Raw genomic sequence first — 23,107 nt, 5'->3', positions numbered from 1 at the left:
TTCTTTCAATGTACAGCAGAGAAAAGAGAGGTTTTTGGGACACCCCTGCTCTAGATCTATAATCTAGAAACTTAACAGTGAAATATATCACCAGGCTGATATGCCTCCAGAAAACAGCAGGAGAATTTGTTCTTTGACAATTCATAATAATTGAGAACAGTATTATATATTTATTATTGAGTATGTATCACGTGCCAGTTACAATTTTAAACACTTTGCTAGTAACAGTTCATTTATTCATCACAGTGAATTTATAAGATATATACTATCATTATTCTCTTTTTATAGATGAAGAAACTGTAAGTTCACCAGATTAATCAGTGGCTGAGAAATGAATCTATGCTAAGTCTAGCTCCAGAAACTGTGTTCTTAACCACTACATTAAACTGTTAAGATATTTAAAATACATTTTCCTAGTTTAGAGAAAGCAATGAAATGCAAAGTTAAACAAGTAATGATAAAAGCTGAAATGACTTCATTAAAATTGAACCTAAGTGTTCAATCATTTAAAAATTTTTGATGTACATTTTGCTCACTGTTTATTCTTTCCTTCCTTTTTTTAAACAAACATCTTGTAATATGCTGGACACAAGGGAGAATAAGAAAATATGAGCTCTCTGAACACAAAGGGCTTAGACTTCAGTGAGGCATAAATGTAGTAAAAGAGTGGGAAAATGTTGTAGAAGGGTGGATGGGAAGCAACCAGATACATTCCAGACATTTCCAGCAGAACAGGCAAAAACTAGGCCATCCAAGATGGCTGTCGTGCATAGTGTAATAGGAGAAGATGGCTGGGAAGCAAGGAGAGAATTCTGAAGCAAGAAAATGGACTGATCACTTTGTCACTTATGCAGTGTTATGGAAGATGGATGGATTGGGCAATGGTGGAAGAAGGGATATCTTAGTTCTAGGGACAAGAAAGGAGGTAGAAGACAGAGGAATTCGATCTTATTATGGTAATACTAAAGATGAACAATTAGGATGATGGAAGTAAGGGAAAGAGGAAAGGAAGATAAAGAAATAGTGTTAGGTAACAGTTAAATAATTATATCATTTTATTAAAGAAATCTATCACTATAGAAAAAATTAAGCAATTATTATAGGCTAATGTTCTATCATATATTTTTCTCATGTACCCATAGATAAAGCGAGGCATTACTGCTGGTAATTATCTTAAATTATCTATAACAGTCTAAATCTATACATGTAATATCTATGTCTACCTAGAGAAATAAAAATCACAAAACATACATTTTTACATTTTTAATTTCTCCAGATGGGATAACCTCTATAAGGTAAATAAAAGTTATAGGAAAATGCTTCATTTTTACAAATATATATTCTATTCTAAACTTGTGTGTATACCCCTAATTCTCCCCAAACCCATATGGGGTCAATACTACTATCCCTATTTTATACATATAAGAAAATCAAAGCTCTGAGACGTTAAGTAATGTGCCAAAGGTCACCAGATATTATAATTAGTCCATAAAACCTATTTGGAAAATGAAATTATTTTTATAGCCCAACTGATATATTAGGAAACAATTTAAGCATAATTCAAATTCACATTTGCTATGAGTAATTTCATCCACAGGATATATGAGGTAAATGTAGAAAATGGAACCAGTTGAACTGAGTCATACAGGAATACACAAAAAGTATATACCTCAAACATCTATTAGCTATCTCAGTTCACCATGTGAATTGTGACTGATACTCATTCACAACTGGTATTATAACTTTCCTTCCAATTTTTATTTTTTTTATCATTGGGGATTCATTGAGGATACAAAGAACCAGGTTACACTGATTACAATTGTTAGGTAAAGTCTCTCTTATAGTTGTGTCCCATCCCCAAGAGATGTGTCACTCTCTATCATCCCCACCTCATCCCTCCTTCCCTCTCCCTGCATGCCCTTTCTTCCATCCCCCACCACGTACTAGGTCATTAATTGTCCTCATATCAGAATTAAGTACATAGGATTCTTGCTTCTCCATTCTTGTGATGCTTTACTGAGACTGTGTTCCACTTCCATCCGGTTTAATACAAAAGATGTAAAGTCTCCTTTCCTTCCAATTTTTATTTCAAATAACCCTCTTTCCATCACCCCACAGCTCACAAGTTGCAACTCTTTCAAGTTCCACAAAGGAATTCATACCTTATTCAATATAAAGTGCCGACTGTACTGAAGTATTTATTAACCATTTAACATTTAATGCTCTTTTTTTGTGTCACTGAAAAGTTTTTGAGTATTGTGCCATGATCTCATTTTCTCGTAAGTGATTTTCATTATAGAATTTTTGCATAGCATAGTGATTTTTTAGGAGCAGATATAGTATATTATAGCAGAACTGTAGTAAAGTAATATCCTTGTTTGCTGATTTCAGTTATAGTGTCTCTCATGTTTATTTATGTAGCCATCCCAAACTTTTAGTATACAATGTGTTTTTGGACATCTTGAATGTTCAGTCTCTTTTACATGAACTGCTGGAACTACTCTAGCATATTAATATATAGTAGTTGTGGCTTGAAAAATAATATAGCACATTCCTGCCATAAACATGCATTGGTATAAACAAATATTACTACCTACACATAGGAATAATCATGAATCACGAATTACAAACATTGTCAAAAGTAGAAGAGAAGCTTCACTGTTAAGTTTTCATCCCAATTATTGCTTCCAAATTCTAACTTGTACCTATCAGTGACATACTACACTTAAAAAGAACATTCCTCAAAATCAAAGAAAAAGACTGCACAAGTTCAGTAAAATAGAAACTCGGCACAACACTTTTAAATTCCATTTCCACGATGTATAGTCTATAACAGCACGTTAACAATGTAAAGGGAATTCCCTACTAAAATTCCTCAAGACTTCTCTAAAATTTTTCCATTAGCTGTTCTGCTCTAAGGAATATCATCACTGCCAAGTCATTTGAAAGAAAATAAATTTATCAGTTGCAAAAAAGTTAAGCTGCAAAAAATAGTTACATGACTACTCCAATGCTTACATAGAAGAAAAGCAGAAATCATATAAAATCCATGTTTAAACAGATATAATCAAACTTGCAGCAAAGTCTTTAAATCTGATGTGAACCAAGACAAGAATAAACTAAAAAAGATGCTCTCTGGTAAGTGCTTAAAAGATGTCTAAAAAATATTTACAATCTGAACAAAAAAATGAAAAGAAAATTTTAAATATCTATATGTTTAGTGTTAGATAGCTAAAATATTTTTACAACTAAGTAAAATTTCCCATCTTTATACAGATAATGATACCATGAGTTATGGTTTTAGCATAGTGGTTCTACATCTAACTATTAAAATCCTGTGCAAAAAAAATAAAAAAAATTTTTAATATCTGGATTTCATACCAAGTAAAATGAATCAGAATCATTAGATTTGGACCGCCCAGAATCAGTTTTACTAAGAGCTTCCCTGAGTGATTCTAAATGTACAAGTAGGATTGAGAACTATTACTTTAGGATAATTCAAATTAAAAAAAAAAAAAGAAGCAGACTTCTTTAACTCATGTTTCTGAGGGACTGCTCATAAATCAAAAAACTCAATTAGAGTACATGAAAATTTCACATTTTTAAATGCTAAAATCTCAAGAGTTTTATTTTGTTTGTATTCTACAAAAAAGAGCAACATCCAAACATTGGATCCCTAAAAATATGAGTCCCTAAAAGTATTACTTGGAAAAATTTTGTCAAGTCTTAACAGAACATCAGTCATACTGACATATAAACAAATAAACATTCTTAGAAATTATTTTTTGGAACTATCATACAAAATAGATAAATACATAAATACATAAGTAGTCTATTGGTCTAACACAGCTGAGCAGAAAGAAAACAAGACACAACAAAATGAAATATTTTTCTATAAACATTCAACATTAAATATAATCTAAGTTTGGAATCTCTTGTATCTTTAATGTACTTTCAATATTCAGTAACAGAGAAGTAACAGCAAAGAAATTAACTTCTTGAAATCCAAACAAAACTTCCAGGATGAAGAAGTTTTTTTTTAATGAAGTTGAAGAATATTTTTTTTTAATTTTGGAAATAAATTTGAAAAGTAGTTGTGCAGATAGTAAACTGAGTTCAAACTAAAATTTTAATAAATTTCAATACTTACACGAAAAGCTTTATTTTCATCTAGTATTTTAAATTTAGCATAGAAAAAATTCTAATTTACTAATTTCTACAAACATTATTAAATATCCTCTGTAAAGCAAATTTTAAAAATAAGATTTAGAGAACACATACTACAATACAAAGCACTCATATTGACAAAAGTACTTTTAGATTATTTATAACTAAGGCTGCTCATGACAAATTTTACATGCTTAAAAATGTTTACCCATGGGTATGCTAAGATTAAGATACAGAAACCAGACTATTACAGACTTGCTCTGGGCAAAGAAATGCTTAAATAAGGCCTATAAGAAACAGGAAGTTAACTGTAGTCACTTTACATTTAAAACAAAGAACAAAGACAAGATGGTTGATCAAAGATACCAGCAGCCAGACCATCTGAGAAAGGAAAACTTTTAGATGAAAAAGAAAAACCTAACATTAGAATCATAGAACAGGTATAATTCCAAGGGAAGACTGCCAGAACCTATAAGAGATTCCATAGGAAGAAGTCGCAGAATACAAAAGAAAGAGCAAGATACTGGCAGAAGGAAACTCTGGAGAGCACTGTAGCACAGACGGAAGGGATAGATAGAGTACAGGGAGAAAGGGGATCGAAGACTCCATTCTTTGCAAAGGAAAGCACCCCCCAGAAAAAGAGGAAAATTAAAAAGTAAGCTAAGTAAGTCATAACAAACAAAAGTCATCTAGTTTACATTTAAGCTAGCCATTGCTAGCAAGCTTCCTGCCTTTTCTGAAATTCTAGCCTGTTGGAGATACAGCTTACAAACACCCCTGACTGGGTCTCTGCATACTCTGAGAAAAAATGGTCACAGAAGAGGCTATGACAAGACCTAGAAAGATACTGGGTTGTCTCCTGCCTAGCAAACAGGCCAAGCAGATACCCATTGTGGAGATTTGCATTTCTGGGACAGAGATCAAGGCAGTAGCTTGAGCCCTGAGATATGGGCAAAAGAGCTTATATCCCCTATTGCAGAAGAAGATCCTCTGTGGTGGTGATGGGAGGAAAATGCCTCCCTCCCATCAATTCCTCAGAGGAGATTAACGCCGGTGGTGTTTTACTCCACAGGGAACTAGTGGAGTTTAACTCCTCCCTAGAAATCTGTGTATATGATCTCAAATGGGAGGCTCTCCCAATACAATGCTCAGATTTCAGATTTCTCAGGGCTACCCTTAAGGTTAATAATAACAATAGGAACAGATATACTCACTCAGTTTCTGAGTCTCTTATTACCCTTTGGGCAAAATACACTTCAATAAAAGCAGAGTGGAGCAAATAGTGCCATTGCCAGAACGCCACAAATGGGCAATGGATCCCTGAGCTCCCACTTCTAATTCTACTCTATGTCTCATGTCTTTCTCTCCTGTCTTTTCTAACTCTGTAATTCTTCAGTCAGTTGCTGCTAGTTTCCACAGGTCTTAGTGGACCCTGCCCCTGGGCAGGACCCCAACAGTAGAGCAGTATGTTTCTCCCTCCCCACCACATAACTGACCGAAGGAGGGCTCTCACATTACTGGAGAGACTTTCTGCTCTCACAAGCCCAAAGGAAGCTGCCACCAGCAAACTGGGAACTGCCTATGGACAGGACACAAGGACTTAGGGCACTATCCACCCTCCTTGGGGTGCTCTCCACCCCTACAGACCTAAGCCCAGATGGCAGGCTCCATAGTGCTTCTCCACTGACCTTGCAACTTTGTCATCGCCAGGGGGGTTCAACTGCTTGGGTTTCACCCTGTTCTTTCCACATTGATACTTCCCAACTCCAGCCTAGACAACAGGATCTACAGAGGTCCAGTGGGTCCTGGATGATTTCTCTGATTGTAGAGCCTGGACATTCAGAACAGACACCTTCCTGACCAGTCTGCTAATACTCTCCCATACAGCCTATGTTCTGCCTTTCTCCTTCCCATGGCTGCCAAGACAGACAATTGAGCCACAACACTGAGATTTCCAGTGTGTGGAACTAAGGACTTTCCTCCTGGGGTCATGCAGTAGACTGAGGTCTGCTCAGATTTGAGCTCTCTGCTTGCCAGCTCGCCCTGGCTCTATGTGCCCAGCAGCTGGGCACATCCTGATGGTACGACATCAAACTTGCTCAAGGACCCTGAGCCCAACTCAGGACAGGCATGCCTCTCCTGGCAAGGTCTAGGATTGACCTGCGTGGTCTGAAGAGGTGAGAGAGCCTGCATGCACATATCAGTGGGGAGAGTTTAGTGTGGGTCCTAGCCGTGACATGCTCACAGGGAATCTCCCCCATAGGAGGGCTGTGCTCTCATAGGAGGGCTGCACACTCAGCTCAGGCTGGGATACTGAGCGGAGAACCTTCTGGCACACAGCACAGTCACTGGAGAGCTTGGTAGGCCTGGAATCCAGCTTTCCAGTAGTTCCTGGCAGGAAACTGTAGAGTAGAAGGTGGGGAGAAAAGTGAGCCAAATGAAGGTTATTAGTCTAAATTTCAGACCTTCCTCCATAAACAGACTTTATGGCTGGGTGGGACCACTTCAGCCAGGAACTGGAAGCAGACCTTTAACCCCTGCCACAAAAGCCAACCAGTCAGCTTCTAGGAGCCTGAGGACAAGCCTGCCCAACCTAGCCTCGTTCAGCTATACCACCCCACTCACCTTGGCTAAAGCAGAGACTGAGATTCATCTGGAAGCTCGAGGGCCCCACCTATCACCAGCAGTATTGGAATGATTCTCCTGAGAGACTGGAGCAGGTCCAGGACCCCAAAACAGGACTGCACTTGTTCCTTCCTGCAGGTACACCTACTGACAGGGAGGCTCATATAGTCTACTGACAAACTGCCTTGCCCCTGCCCCCATTTAGGAGGAGACCAAGAAACCCCTTTGAAATAAGAGTCACTCCTAAAGCTTGAGGCACTCAAGTATCCCATGTAAGGGATCAGAGTATACTATAGGCACAAAAAAACATCTCAGCAGCTGGATCACTGACACAAACATCAACCAATGACTAAGAGAACAACAAGATATCTCTTCAAACTGTCTTCCAACAGAGTGTAGCTGATTCATATGTACAAATACCACCCCACTTCACCAAGAGTAAGCTGGGAGACCTAACTCACTACACTCTGACAGGAAGAGGTGAAGACAGTAGGTCAGAGGCAACCTGAGAGATTCATTAAACCTGCTAGAGCAAGCCACAGGCAACTCTGGGCCAGTACTCTTCTCCCTGACAGGGACTCAGAGACAAGCCACTAAGCCAGCGCAACACCCTTGGCTCTCAATAGAGAGGCCAGATGAGAAGGAACCAGTGGGAAAACACAGGTAACATAAAAAATTGAAGTGAAAGGTCAGCCCCTAATGAAAACAATAACTCCTTACCAATGAATACCAACCAAAACAAAAAAGATTAAAATGAGAGATAAAGGAATTCAAGCATGTGTTATAAGTTCATAAGTCCATAAGTAAGCTCATGGAAATACAAAAGAAAACAGAAACCTAACACAGAGAAGCCAGAAATACAATGCAGCAAATGAATAAAGAAATCAAAGTATTAAAGAAAAACTAAACAAAACTTCTGTAAATGAAAATTTTATTCAAGGAATTACAAAGCATAGTGGAAAGCCTTAAGATCAGGGAGAAAAAAGAATCTCAAAACTTGAGGATAATACCTTTGTGCTAAATAACCAAGTTGAAGGGAAAGAAAAAGAGAAAGAAGAGGGATGAAAAAAGCCTACAAGAAATGAAGAACTATGTAAAGAGGCCAAACATAAGAGTCACAAATAAGAAAAGTCACAAGTGTTCGATAACTTACTTAAAGGAATTATTGAAGAAAATTTCCCAGACCTCACTAGAAATCTAGGTATCTGGCTATAAGAATCACACAAGATCCCTGCACCATGACATTAGTTTGGCCAAAGTAATCACATAAGAGGGACTTCTATGATCAGTAAGACAAAAACAGAAGGTAACTTACAAAGGGCAAATGGTCAGACTAACTTCAGACTTCTCTACTGAAACCCTGTAAGCCAGAAGGAGTGTGGACCTACTGTAAGCCTTCTACACAATAATGGCCAGTATGGAATCTGGTATCATACAAGACTAAGTTTCTTATATGAGCAACAAATAAAGATTTTCTCCGATAAACAATTGCTAGGGGAAATTGCAAAGGCAAGACCTACCCTGCAGGAAGCTCACAAACTTGCATTATATAATGATCAGCACAATAGACACCCACTAGAACAAGACCATCAAAAAGCTAAAGTTTAGAGCCCAGATACCACAATGACTCAAGAGGTAAAACAATGAAAAAGAATCTGTACAACAGTATAAACAGAAATCCACCACACATATTAATACCTTCAATAAATGTGAATGGCTGAACTCCCCACCGAAGAGACATAAAATGGCTGAATGGATAAGAAAACATAAGCCAAGTATCTATTATCTCCAAGAAACACATCTAACCCACAAGGACTAATTTAGACTCAAGGTAAAAGAATAAAAAAAAACAATATTCCAAGCAAATGGAAAATAACAGATAGCTGGTATGGCCATTCTCATATCAGATCACACTGACTTCAATCAATAAAAGTAAAGAAAGACAAAGATGGTCACTACATAATGGTGAAGGAAACAATTCAAAAAGAAGACTTAACATTCCTAAGTATTTATGAAACTAACATAGGAGCACCCACATTCATAAACCAAATTCTACTCGATTTAAACAAAATGATAAACACCAGCACTATAATCACCAGAGACATCAACACCCCCACAGACAGAACAGGACAGATCGTCCAAACAGAGAACAAACAAAGATACAAGAGACTTAAACACAACTCTAAAACAAATGGGCCTAACAGACATTTTACAGAATGTTCTACCCCCAAACTACTGATTCTATAAGACTGATCACATCTTAGGCTACAAGACATGTCTCAACAAATTAAAAAAAAAAAAAAAAGAAAGAAAAAATTATACCATGTATCTTCTCTTACCACAGTGGAATAAAATTAGAAATCAATTCCAACAGAAACACTCATCCTTACACAAAATCACAGAAACAATCAACCTACTGCTGAATGATAGCTAGGCCAATGAGGAGATAAAGATAGCAACCTAAAGATTTTTTTGAACAAATCATAATGTGAACACAAGTTATCAGAATATTTGGGATACTGAAAAAGCAGTCCTGAGAGGAAAACTCACTGCCTAAATGCCTATATCCAGAAATCAGAAAGAACATAGATCAACAATCTAATGAGTTTGTCTCAAGGAACTGGAAAAGGAAGAGCAAAACAATCCCAAACACAGCAGAAGAAAGGAAATAACTAAGGTCAGAGCAGAACTAAATAAAATCAAAAACAAAATAACTATACAGAAGATTAATGAAGCAAAAAAGTTGGTTCTTTGAAAAGATAATAAAATTGACAAGCCCCTAGTTAGATGAATAAGAAACAGAAGAGAAATGACTCTAATAAGCTCAATTAAAAATAAAACAGGGGAAATTACAACTGATATCACAAAAACACAAAATACTATCTCAAAATACTATAAAAATCTCCATACTTGAAAACATGAAGGAAAAATTTCTTGAAACACACAACCTCCCTAGGTTCAATCAGGAAGACATAGAGCTCTTCAACAGACCAATACCAAGCACCATAATTGAAGCAGCAATAACAAATCTTCCAACCAAAAAAAGTCCTGGACCAGATGATCTCATACTTGAATTTTACCAAATCTAGGAAGAAGAGCTTATACCTATACTGCAGAAATTATTTCTTAACATTGAAAAGGAAGCAATCCTCCCTAAGTTATTCTACAAAGCCAATATGTACACATCACTTTGATACAAAAGCCAGGAAAGCACATAACTGAAAAAGAAATCTATGAAAATGGATGTAAAAATTCTCAATAAAATCTTAGCAAACTGGATTCAGCTGCATATCAAAAAAATATTCATCGTGACCAAGAAATGTAAGGATGGTTCAACACACACAAATCTATAAATGTAATCTACCACATACAGAGATGCAAAAGTTAGGACCAAACAAGGTTGGACAATCAAGTTTGTGAACTCATCCTAGAAAAAGTGCTGCATACATCTTTGCTGAACATCACTATGGTCACCTTCAAGCTACACCCCTTGGGAAACTAGCACTCACCTAGTCACCCTTGAAAATACTTTTTCATATAGAACATGGGAGAAAATGTTTGCACGCTGTATATCTGATAAAGGACTGATAACCACTACAAAGAACTCAAGCAAATCAGCAAGAAAAAAATCAAACAACCCCATTAAAAAGTGAGAAAAAGACATGAACAGAAACGTTGCAAAGGAAGACAGTTCAGTGGCCTAAAAACACATGAAAAAATATTCAACATCTCTAATCCTTACAGAAATGCAATTCGAAGCCACAATGAGCTATCACCTAACTCTAAGTGAAAATGGTTCTTAATCAAAAGTCCCAAAACAACAAGTGGTGGCATGGATGCAGAGAGATAGAAACACTTAAATATTGTCAGTGGGACTGCAAACTACTATAAGCTCTATGGAAAGCTGTATGGTGATACTTCAAAGAACTTATAGTTGATCTACCATTTGATCCAGCAATCCCACTGCTGAGTATATACCTAAAGGAAGAAAAAGTCATCTTATGAAAAGGGACACCTGCACACAAAATGTTTTAGCAGCACAATACACAATTGTGAGGATGGTGAAACAACCCAGTGCCCTCCAATATATGAATAGATTAAAATGTGGTAAATATGCATAACACATGACACCTCTCAGTCATAAAAAAATATAGCAATCTAATATCTTTTGTGACAACATGGATGGAACTAGAAACCTTTCTTCTAAGTGAAACACCACAAGAATGGAGAAACAAACACATGTACTTAATACCACACTGGAACTAATCAAGCAGCATTTAAGTGCACATATGGAAGCAAACCTCAGTGAAAATAATGCTGGGGGGAGGAAGGAAGGAATGGTTAAATTTATACTTATTGAGGACACTGCACACTATCTTGGTGAAGGGCACACATAACTTTGGTTCAATCTGTACAAAAACAAAATACGTGTTAACCATTAATATTCTGAATTTAATTTAAAAAAATTAACTAAAAGGAATAACAAGTTAAAAATGTGTATTCCTCCTCAAACACTGAACAGTAAATTTTATTTTATTTTATTTATTTATTTTAGAGACAGATCTCACTTCGTCACCCTCGGTAGAGCGCTTTGGCATCACAGCTCACAGCAACCTCCAGCTCTTAGGTTTAAACGATTCTCTTGACTCAGCCTCCTGAGTAGTTGGGATGATAGGCGCCCGTCACAACGTCCGGCTATTTTTTGTTGCATTTTGGCCAGGGCCAGGTTTGAACCCGCCACACTCTGTATATGGGGCCGGTGCCCTACTCACTGAGCCACAGGCGTCACCCTGAACAGTAAATTTTAAAGGTAACTAATTATGAAAGTTAAAATTATAATTCTACATCATAATTTTTAACTGTTTTCTAATTCAAAGTGTTTTTAAAATTAATATCAATTCCTATCAGGTTTTTGTTTTCTGGACAAATATTCCATGCAAGTTTTATCTACCAATAGGCTAGCTAGTTAGCCTATTGATAAAGGCATTTAATACAGTTCACTCTTTCCTTGGAAATCTTCATTTGGCTTCTGAGACCCTACACTATTATGGTTTTCTTCTATCACAACAGCAGCATCTTTTCATTTTCTTTGATTGGATTTATTTTCTTGAAACACTAACCTGTTCCTTATGGCTAAGTTTTAAGACCAAACTTTTCTTCTATATCTATATATACTTCCTGGGTGATCACATCTAGTCTCAAGGCTTTAAAACTCATTTATAAACTAACACCCAAACTTCTATGCTGATTTTTCCCCAGAATTCCAGACTCTCTGATCCAACTGCGAACTTAGTATCACAAACAGAACACAAACCCAAAATCTTCTTTAAACTTACTCTTTCACTATCTCAAATTAGTATTTTATATCTATCTTATTGGAACCATTATTCACCCAATTTTTAGCCTAAAGGATTCAGAAATGTCTCTTCCTTTTGTCTTTTTCTCGGTGTTACACATCTGATTAGCAAACTTTGCCCACTACCATCAAAATATTTCCAGAATACAACCACTTTTCACATCTCCAAACGCCCTAACTCAAGTTAGGCATCTCTAGCCTGGGCTATTAGAGTAGCCTTCTATCTAGTTCTCTGCTTTTACCTTTGTCCTATCTGGTGTGTGCTCTCTACATAGCAGCTAGAGTAAACCTTTTTTCTTTTCTTTTTTTTTTTTTTTTTTGTGTGTGTGTGTGTGACAGAGTCTTATTATGTCGCCCTCGGTAGAGTGGGCTGTGGCATCACAGCTCACTGCAACCTCAAAGTCTTGTGCTTAAGTGATGCTCTTGCCTCAACCTCCCAGTAAGTAGCTGGGACTACAGGCGCCCACCACAACGCCCGGCTATTTTCTGTTGTTATTGCAGTTGTCATTGTTGTTTAGCAGGCCTGGGATGTGTTTGAACCCACCAGCACTGGTGTATGTGTCCCATGCCCTAACCACTGAACTGAACCTAGATTAATCCTTTTAAATCTAATCATAATCCTCCCTAATCAAAACTCTCAAATTTAAAAAATGTAATAGATTTAAATTAAATCACAACTCCTGATCACAGCCTACAAGGTCTGGCTTCTTTGCCTCCATCTACAATATTCCTTCTACCCTTACCATACAACTTTTGTGCTGTTCCCCGAACAAACACATTCCCACCTGAAGATTTTCCCATTTGCTATACATAGAACCTCAGAGAGGAACTGCTTTTTCCTTAGACATTGGCATAAATGCATTCAGATTTCTACTCAAATGCCACCTTTCAGATTGGCCTTTCTTGGTCACCATATTGAAAACATCAGCTTCTATTATATTCTACTACTTTAATCTGCTTTATTTTTCTTCCTAGGACTTAATGCTGTCAGACATGATACTCTGTATCTGTTTGCTTTCTACTTCTGCCATTAGAATGTAAACTTCACAGAGACAAAAACTTCATCTTGTTCACTATTGTAGCTCTACTGGCTAGAACAAATGCCTCAGGCATGGCACACACACAATAAATTTGTTCAACAAATTAGTCTCTTAATAGAGACAAAAGGAATTGACCACTTAATAGGGACAATAGACAAGAGAATAAATTTTTCATGTCTGTGAAACAATTTTCAATAATAAAGTATAATTAATAAAGAAATAATCAGAATAAACTGATGATTCAACTGGCAAAGAAACTATATAATAGAGTATTAAGAATTAAATGGAAAATATCATATTGGTGTTACCAATGACAAGCCGAAAGATAATGTTAAACATTCACAAAAGAGTACATTACTTGAGTTCCAAGTCCATAGTTCCATGATTAAAATAGGTTTTAGAATAAACAGTCTATGGCTAGATAGGAAGAAGGGGTAAATTGCTTCTCTGGAATTTTTCATACCTCCTTTATCCTGTAGGTGTGTTTTGGCCTGGATGTGGGTCAGCTTGAGCTTATTCCTTTGTGAAAGGAGAAAGTAGCTACTGTGGAAAGTAGTTAAAGTTTCAGAGGGGGTACAAGATGGGCCTTTTCCACCATGCTAGGTGACTGCTGTGGCCCTGAGCTTCACTGAGAAGCACACTTGGAGTGTCTGAGGGAAGTCCCAGAGGCAAAGTGGGGGGGCAGATGGCCTGCAGAATGTTTTCTGTGAAAACACCTAGGGATGATTCGATTCCAACTAAAGGAGTGAAAGGGAGCCAGGCTGCTGAGGGGAGGGGGCTCCCAAGATGGCATCAGCCTCCTCTGGACCATCAGCTGTAAGGTTTTCATTCTTTGATCCCAAGGTCCCTATCTGTACCTTGACTTCAGATGTCAACTTTCTGTGCTATGGGGTCAATGGTAAGAGGGCAAATCATGGTCCTACATATGAGGTCTAGCAATTAAGTTTGTGAAGTTGTCCTAGAAAAAGTGCTATATACCTCATTGCTGAGTATCATTATGGTCACCTTTTTTAAGTATTCCCATTGGGAAGCTATGCACTGATGCCAGCGCTTTATCCCTTCAAAGCAATTTTGGAACTTTATTCTGGTATGGCCATTAGAACTACTATCGTATTACCCTTGATGTCCTGAATGTCATCAAAATGTCTTCCTTTAATATTTCCTTTATCTTTGGGTAAAGAAAAAAGTCACTAAGAGCCAGATCGTGTTAGATCTCTAATGTGTGCAGTGCCTTGGAGGCAAAACTTTAGGCAAAGAAGAAAGTCTGTATCCTTATTCTTTCCTTCCCTGTGTCAATTACTAACAGCATCTGGAATGAAAAGATCCATGGCATCTGAGGTACCTTATCAAGCATGCCCATCAAGAAAACAGGCCATGGGGGTGTTAATTCTTCAGAAGAGACAACATATAAAAAGATGACCTCATCAGCCTTAAAAGGTGGCCACCCAGTTGGGCATTACTCACACTGTGGGGAGTCTGAGTACTAAACCTGAAAGGGATGTCCTCATGTCCTATGCAAGACTTTACACAGTGGAGAGTATCTCTTCCCCAGTGAAGGGAGCAACCTAACCCCTGCTCATCACTACAATGACTTTTGTTTCAAAACCTATGCACTTGGTGCCTTCTGCTACTTTCAGGAGCTATTTAATGGCTTCTGGCCTGATGATTACTTATAACTTCTGCAGCAAACCACTGACTGAACCCTGCCACTCTGGAGCTAGCAGTTCCCTCTTCTATGTATCCAGCAAGGACAGATTCCTCATTACAATAGTCCAACATAAAGAGGCAGAGTTTCTGCAGAAACTGCTTCCAGTATACTACATGAACCTCAAACAGAATCCTCAGACTTTGTTGCCTAAATTCGAAGGACTGCATTGTGTGTGAGCAGGTGGCAAGAACATTTGAATTGTGGTGACGAAAACGGTCAGTCAAAATGCATTATCAAGTATGACTTCAAGGGCTCAACCTACAAACAATGGGCTTCTTAAAAAAAAAAAAAAAAAAACAAGAGAAGCCTCTCTCCACCTTTAAAGACCTGGACTTCTTACAAAGTCTTTTTTTGGATGCTGACACGTACAATGCTCTTTGTTAAGACTCTGCAGCATGACTCTTCAGTACTGCAGAGCATTAAGATACTGGGCTATAGCCTCTTGATGTCAATCCACAAGGCAGATCATGCACGAGAGGCCTTAACCAGTGAAACACAATACTTGGTTGACACTTGCAGACAAGCCCCCAAAAGGCTATTCCAAGGGTCCTCAAACTGCAGCCCGTGGGCCACATGAGGCGGTGTGATTGTATTTGTTCCCATTTTGTTTTTTTACTTCAAAATAAGATATGTGCAGTGTGCATAGGAATTTGTTCATAGCTTTTTTTAAAAAACTATAGTCCAGCCCTCCAATGGTCTGAGGGACAGTGAATTGGCCCCCTGTTTAAAAAGTTTGAGGATGCCTGAGCTACTCTATAGTCATGGAATCCATCTAGGGGCAACGGTTGACAGGTGGCACCATGGAGATAGATGACCATATGGGTAGCATTCTTGCCCAGAATAGTAAAAGGGAAAGGCTCCTGCTTTATATTGGCATCATTGATATTCTGCAGTCTTACAGATTTGTTAAGAAGTTGGAGCACTCAGCTCAGTGCCCATAGCTCAGTGGCTAGGGCACAGCCACATACACCGGAGCTGGTGGGTTCAAACCAAGCCCGAGCCTGCCAAACAATGACAACTACAGTCCTAGCTCCTTGGGAGGCTGAGGCAAGAGAATAGCTTAAGCCTAAGAGTTTGAGGTTGCTGTGAGCTGTGACGCAACAGCACTCTACCGAGGGCAACGAATTGAGACTCTGTCTCCAAAAAAAAAAAAAAAAACTGGAGTACTCTTGGAAAGCCCTCGTACATGATGGCGACACTATATGGGTGTATCATCCAGCCTTCTATGCTGAATGGTCCCAGTATTTCACAGTGCAACACAGTATTCAAGAAGATTCCCTTGAAGCCCTCTCCTTCCAGAAAGTGTTAGTCTGGCTCATCTTTCTCTCTGCAGAGCAGGCCCCAATAGTGACTCCTACATTCATGACCAGCCATCAGTCTCTGGGGAACGAAAGGCACAAATTACAACAAAGGCAGAAAGAAGTCAAGTCAGACATTCACATTGATCGTCCTGATGTTCTAGCTTAGACTCCACCTTTGGAGAAGATCAGAGAGCTCGGCTATTCCTTACCCCAGTTTCTCACCTGTACTTGAATAGAATTTACAAATGCAAACTACCAGTACAAACTTGGAAAAGCCTAAAGTTGCATAGTCAGAATTCACTCATTGAGCAGAAAATCTCAGAAGACCTGGAACAAGATTCTAACATCTCTATGTTCCAAGATGTCAGTTCTTGCTCCAGCAATGCTGTATTTTCTTCTTGGTCATCAAAACAGGAGTGTAATGGAAGTGAGTGGTGCTCTCCAGCACCTTCCTGAAAAAGAACCTCTTCTCTTTCCCCTTCCTCATAAGTGGGCATTAGTGCCGCAAACGCCTGAAGATAGCAGCATCCCTTCCACTCCAGAGTTGGGTGGCACAAATTTTGGCACTCAATCCACAATTGAGCATTTTCCAAACCCCCATTTTTCATGCTGGAAATAGAGTTGCAGAACTTGGCAGTTTTTTTAGCCCTCATCTTAGTTTTGCCAGGAGCTATGCTCTTAATACTAACAGACACATTATAGCACTTTAGTCTTTTTCTTTGGTACCTGAAAGAAGACCCCTTTAAACTTTGTAAAGGTTTTTTGGGGGGAGTATAGTGTTTAACCATCTCTCAACCTTATATTTTTTTTTCCTTAAAAAATGAAAAGAACAACCGGTACACAATTTCAAGCCAATTCCAGATCAAAACTTTTTATAGAGTACTAACCGGGTATAATGGCTCACACCTGAAATCCTAGCACTCTGGGAGGCCCAAGCAAATGGACTGCCTGAGCTCAGGAGTTCAAGACCAACCTGAACCAGAGTGAGACCTCATCTCTTAAAAATAAATAAATAAAATAATAGCCAGACATTGTGGCAGGCGCCTGTAGTGCCAGCTACTTGGGAGGCTGAGGCAAGAAGATTGCTGGAGCCCAAGAGACTGAGATTGCTATTGAGCTGTGATGCCACGGCACTCTACCAAGGGTAACAAAGTGAAAAATAAAAAAATAAAATAAAATAAAAACTTCTCTGTGTTGAAGAGACGCCTGTTTATAGCTTTCCCTCGGAAGAGACCTAGTGTTTGCAGAGAAGTGTGATGGTTGCCAAGAGTAGTTCTTTAACTCCTCCTCTCTTGATGAACTTATTAAAAGTTGAAGGAAGGGAGAGAGACATGGCGTAAAACTGCCCCATATGGTAAAACTGTGGGGTTGTCATGGGGCTGAGAGATCAGAGCCCTTCCTAGTCACAACCCTACTCACTACCAGCCCATAATCATTATTACTATTTTGCAATTTGAGACGTATTCTGGTAGTTTTTTAAATATGAAAATGTATTAAATGAATTTTAGATAATTCACCAAAGGAGACTGATTTGCTCTTCCCATTTTTTTCCAAGAGTGTTCTGGTGTTCATGGAGCTAGGGTGGACAGTCAGTGGAACAGGCAGTCCTTATCCATGAAGCTAGAGAATATTTTCTTAAACTCACGGAGAGCCAGAAGATTCTGGCCTTGGTGAGGTCATGCTGTGTTACATGTCCTGTCCCCTGTCTTCATGCAGAGAAGAAGGAAATGGGAGCTACATGTGCGCTCTCCTCCCCACCTCTAAGAGTTATGGTCCTCTGTCTGATCTGTCCACTCTTGTCAGGAAAGAAGGGGGCCTGCTGTCTCAGGCAGACTGTGAATTCCCATACTATCCCTTCTCTGTTCCACCCTACCTTGACAGATTAGCCTATGCCCCAAATAACTGTTTGTATTAGACACCGCCAGCCACTTTCTGGCAGCCTGTCTTTGTTGCCTTGTTCTCTTCTTACAAGAAAGAAAGAATTCTTGACTATTTTTTATAATTCACTATTTATGATGTATTTAAGTGTTTTATTCAGGACAGAGTTCTGTAACAAGTGGGAGGAAATAGTTGACGGAGGGCTAGGTGTTGGGGGAAAGAAAGGGGAATCAACATTTTTATTAAGTATCACTATTTGCCTCTACTTTGTATTGTTCAAAAATGGCAAATGCAATATAAATGATTAATATGTGGTTTAATGTATAAATTTTAACCAACAAATAAATAAATAAAATAGGTTTTAGAAGTTCACTCATTCCACTAGGTTTAGTTAGTACTATAATGAGAATTTTTCTCTAACGCCATTCTAAGGATGCATTTCCATAAATTACCCTTTCCTACACAAAATGTAATCACACCATTACTTGTACACATAACAATCCTTATATATAATTCACCTACGTGCTATATGTTGACAAAATATGAAAGAATATATCATAATTTAAATTGCTACAAAAATTTAATTTGATTTCATTTTCATATTTAGAGTCATCCCAAAATAACAGACTTTTTATTTTGAGGAACTAATGAAGGAGAAAAAGAAAAAAATCTTAAGTATTATTTCATGATTTTACATTATTTTTCTATTGAACAGCTGGACTCTTGTTCTTAAATGAAATCTTACAAGAAGGCCCCAGTACATAAAATAAATAGAGTTATTTTAGGTATAAGACAAAGTGAGTCTTAATTACCAATGCTTACAATTACTAGAATATAACCCACTTAAATATACCCATTAAATCAGAAAGAATCATGGATCTACTTAAAATAATGAAAGATATTGGGTCTAATCTAAGGAAACAGTTCCTTTCTAATTCAGAACCATTTTCAAATAAAGAAAAATGATAAAAGTCAATATCTTTTGTTTTGCCAACTTGGATTCAAAACATCAGTAGTTTGAGATATGTATCTTCCATTCATTCAAATATTTACTTCTCACCTACTATATACCAAGGCTTCTAGGAAGTATTAGAAACAAAATGACTAAAAGATGAATAGAAAATGTCTGTTCAAAAAAGAAATGACTAAACGAAAAAATAAAGAACACTTTCAAGATTGTCATCAGAAATTAAGAAAGACAATTTATGCCAATGTTGGGGAAGCTCAGAAGGATATCCCAAAATACGGTGCTTTAATGTGTTAAACTAAAGTGGCAGCCTCAAGATCTCTCTGATCTTCCCCTACCTCCTTTCCTATGTGATCCTCTTTCTTGAAGCACTAGAAAGGGCTCTCTCTGGAATTTCCTTCTCTAAGAAAACTTCTTTCCAGAAGAAATGCAGTTCCAAAAGTCTTAAGGGAATCTCATTAAAGAACCAGGAAAGATACTTTACTAAGAAGAATATGTTCCAGCTCCATCCATGTAAACATGAAAGAGGTAAAGTCTCCATCTTTCTTTAAGGCTGCATAGTATTCCATGGTATACATATACCACAATTTATTAATCCATTCGTGGATCGATGGACACTTGGGCTTTTTCCATGACTTAGCTATTATGAATTGGGCTGCAATAAACATTCTGGTACAAATATCTTTGTTATGTTGTGATTTTTGGTCTTCTGGGTATATGCCCAGCAGAGGAATTACCCAATGTACACAGCCCTACTATGAAACTAATTTGGGACTCTCACATGAAAGCTATAACCCAGCTACAACTTAACAATAGGGGGAAGTGGGAAAGGGGGGGGGTGGGTAGAGGGAGGGGAATCGGTGGGATCACACCTGTGGTGCATATTATAGGGGTATTTGCGAAACTTGGTAAATGTAGAATGTAAATGTTTTGGCACAGTAACCGAGATAACGCCGGAAAGGCTATGTTAACCACTGTGATAAAAATGTGTCAAATGGTTTATGAAGTGAGTGTATGATGCCCCATAATCATATCATTGTATACAGTTATGATTTAATAAAAAAAATTAAAAAAAAAAAAAAAAAAGAACCAGGAAAGATTAACCACTGAACAAAAGGTGGCTGGGAATGGTCATCAAGCTCAGAAAAACCAGCCTGGGCAACATAGTTAGACCATGTTTATATAAAAAAATAGGAACTAGCCAAGCATGATGGTACAAGCCTATAGTCCTACCTACTCAGGAGGTTAAAGTCCTACCCAGAAGTTCAAGGCTACAGTGAGCTATGATGGTACCCTCCAGAGCAAATAACCACTGAACAAAAGGTGGCTGGGAATGGTCATCAAGCTCAGAAAAACCAGCCTGGGCAACATAGTTAGACCATGTTTATATAAAAAAATAGGAACTAGCCAAGCATGATGGTACAAGCCTATAGTCCTACCTACTCAGGAGGTTAAAGTCCTACCCAGAAGTTCAAGGCTACAGTGAGCTATGATGGTACCCTCCAGAGCAAAACCCTGGTTCAAAAAAAAAAAAAAAACAAATTTTTTTTTTCCATCTGTTCTTCTGAGGGAAGCTCCTAAAGATCATCTGGGGGACTTAATCTGCATAATAAGGCGAAGTTTCTTTACAGTGAAGTTCCTCCCACCTTTCAAGCACTTCTGCTGAAGACCTAAGAAACTCTGTCCCAGGTCATCCTTTTTTGGACTCACTCTTTTCCCCTGAAAAACTCATTTACTTCTATTATCCCCTCTCCCAGCTCTGCTTCCCTCATGAGAAGGGAATGTAGCATCTCCACCTCACTGAGTTATTTGGATTATCATTCTCCTATAATTCTCTAAGCTATGAACATTAAATAAACCTGTCTCTCTTTTCTCCTATTACTCTGTCTTCAACAGTTCATTTTCAGGGAACCTTCAGAGGGTGAAGAGGAAGCTGTCCCTTGGACCTATACTATGTGCCTGACACACATACATTCAAAACAGAACATCTGTGGAGTTAAGTGTTTGATCTGCAATTTGGAGAGTATAACTTCAGTCATCTCAAAAGGAAGTCATCTCAAAAAAAAAATAGCACACTAAAATTTGTGTGAAACAAGCAGAAGCTAAAAAAAGAAACTTAATGGGCTGATGAGAATCTGTGCTTAAGCTGGCCCCTTCTAACTTCCTATTTCATATATATTACATACATATATATTTAATATTTGTTGAACCATAAATTTTCTCATGAAATAGTTAATAAACTTACTAAGAAAGTTGGTTTTTAACAAACCAGAGAAAAAGTAAGGAAAAAAATGAGTAAGAGGCAAAACAGATTCCAGGGTCACTATGCTGAGAGAAAACCTCACAGATTAGGGCAATGGAACTGACTTGAAGCTACTGTGAAGCATTCTATTAAAGAACACCAGTAAAAGTTGATTTATACTAGCAGTTCTCAACCTGTGGATGGCGACCCCTTTGGGGGTTGAACGACCCTTTCACAAGGGTTGCCTAAATACATCCTGCATATCCGATATTTACATTACAATTCATAACAGTAGCAAAATTACAGTTATGAAGTAGCAACGAAAATAATTTTATGGTTGGGGTCACCAAAACATGAGGAACTGTATTAAAGGGCCGTGGCATTAGGAAGGCTGAGAACCACTGATTTATACATATGTATATGTATAAACGCGCACACACACAAACATGACTGGTCACTCTACCCATAAATAGGCAAATCTCCATTTTTGAAATACACTTTACAGCAAATAATATACCTGATGTACAAATTCACCAAGAATAGAGTCAAATTCATTATTTCTATCTTTGAGTACAGTTTGACCCATCAACATGGTAGAGGATACAAAGAATAAAACGAAGAAAAGGAAAAATACATAGAGCTTGTTACAAAAACAACCAACAGAACATATTCTAAGACCAATAATTATCCTACTAAGCTACAGAGTGCTTTAAAAAAAAAAAACAGCTCATTTTACATGTTTCTCTTGCTGTCTGAGACAAGCAGAACCAAAGAAAACCCACATCCTAAGCCACAGAATAGCGCCACCTGGTTTTGTTCTTATCAAAGGATGACAAAATGCTTTCAATACCCTGATGTCATGCAGACATCCTCAACATTTGTATAGTGTTTTTAACTAACAAAACTGTAGCATCCTTCCTGAGTTTTAGAATGGTCAAAGGTTCAATGCAAACACTTCTTGGGATAACCTGTGCTGCCACATTTAAAGGCATAGGCTCAATGACTGGCAAAACCTTCAAAATAGTAACTCATTTCTGTTCTGATACTCATATGATTAAGTATGATTTCAAAAAGTTTCTGGTGGGATCTTCATTTATAAAAATGTTTAAATCATTGCCAGCCTTCCAGCATTCATCTGTCAACCCAAAGGAGATATTAAGAATTTTATCAGTATAAGAAGAAATAATTTTTTAAATTCTCTAATTCTATAACAGTAATTGTAAACAAGTATGAGAAAATAAACATGTAATATTAAAAATAAAACCTTCTGCACTTGAACGTTTATTGCAGCACAAATCACAAGTGTAAAGATGTGGAATCAGCCTAAGTGTCTGATATACACACCTATATACACACCAAGGAGTACTACTCAGCCATAAAAAGTAATGAAATAATGCCTTTCAAAGCAACTTGCATGGAGACTATTATCCTACGTGATGTATCTTAGGAATGGAAAAACAAACACATGCATTCTTTACTTAAGGACAGAGAGATGTAAATTATACGAAATGGTGGGGGGTGGGTGTGTAAAACACCTACATATTGGGTACACAAATACTATTCTGGTGATTGACATACTAAAAAAGTCCCAACTTCAGCATTATAAAAGGTATCCATGTAACAAAAACATTTCTATCCCTTAATATATTAAAATTTTAAAAAAGATTGAATTACCCAAATTTGGGGGGAATAAAATCTTAACAGTTGCAAAACAAATTATGCAATGTAAAAGACATAAAACAAAGTACTTATTATAAATGGACAAAATACAATATAGCTCTAGTAAAAAAAAATGGGATTCTGACAATACAGATAAAATCAAA

At 37.6% G+C, this 23,107-nt stretch overlaps 1 protein-coding gene and 1 pseudogene across 6 annotated transcripts in view; one reads left to right on the top strand and one right to left on the bottom strand.

The window, feature by feature from the left end:
* SUPT3H (SPT3 homolog, SAGA and STAGA complex component) overlaps window positions 1-23,107 on the bottom strand; it is a 502,772-nt gene that overhangs the window by 282,885 nt on the left and 196,780 nt on the right. The gene's annotated exons all lie outside the window — the stretch shown is intronic.
* Window positions 13,975-16,505, top strand: LOC128593861 (phosphatidylinositol 4-phosphate 5-kinase type-1 alpha-like; annotated as a pseudogene).

Source organism: Nycticebus coucang, chromosome 9 (genome assembly GCF_027406575.1).
Source record: "Nycticebus coucang isolate mNycCou1 chromosome 9, mNycCou1.pri, whole genome shotgun sequence".
Taxonomy (NCBI): Eukaryota; Metazoa; Chordata; class Mammalia; order Primates; family Lorisidae; genus Nycticebus; species Nycticebus coucang.
This window is presented reverse-complemented; position numbering and strand designations above follow the sequence as displayed.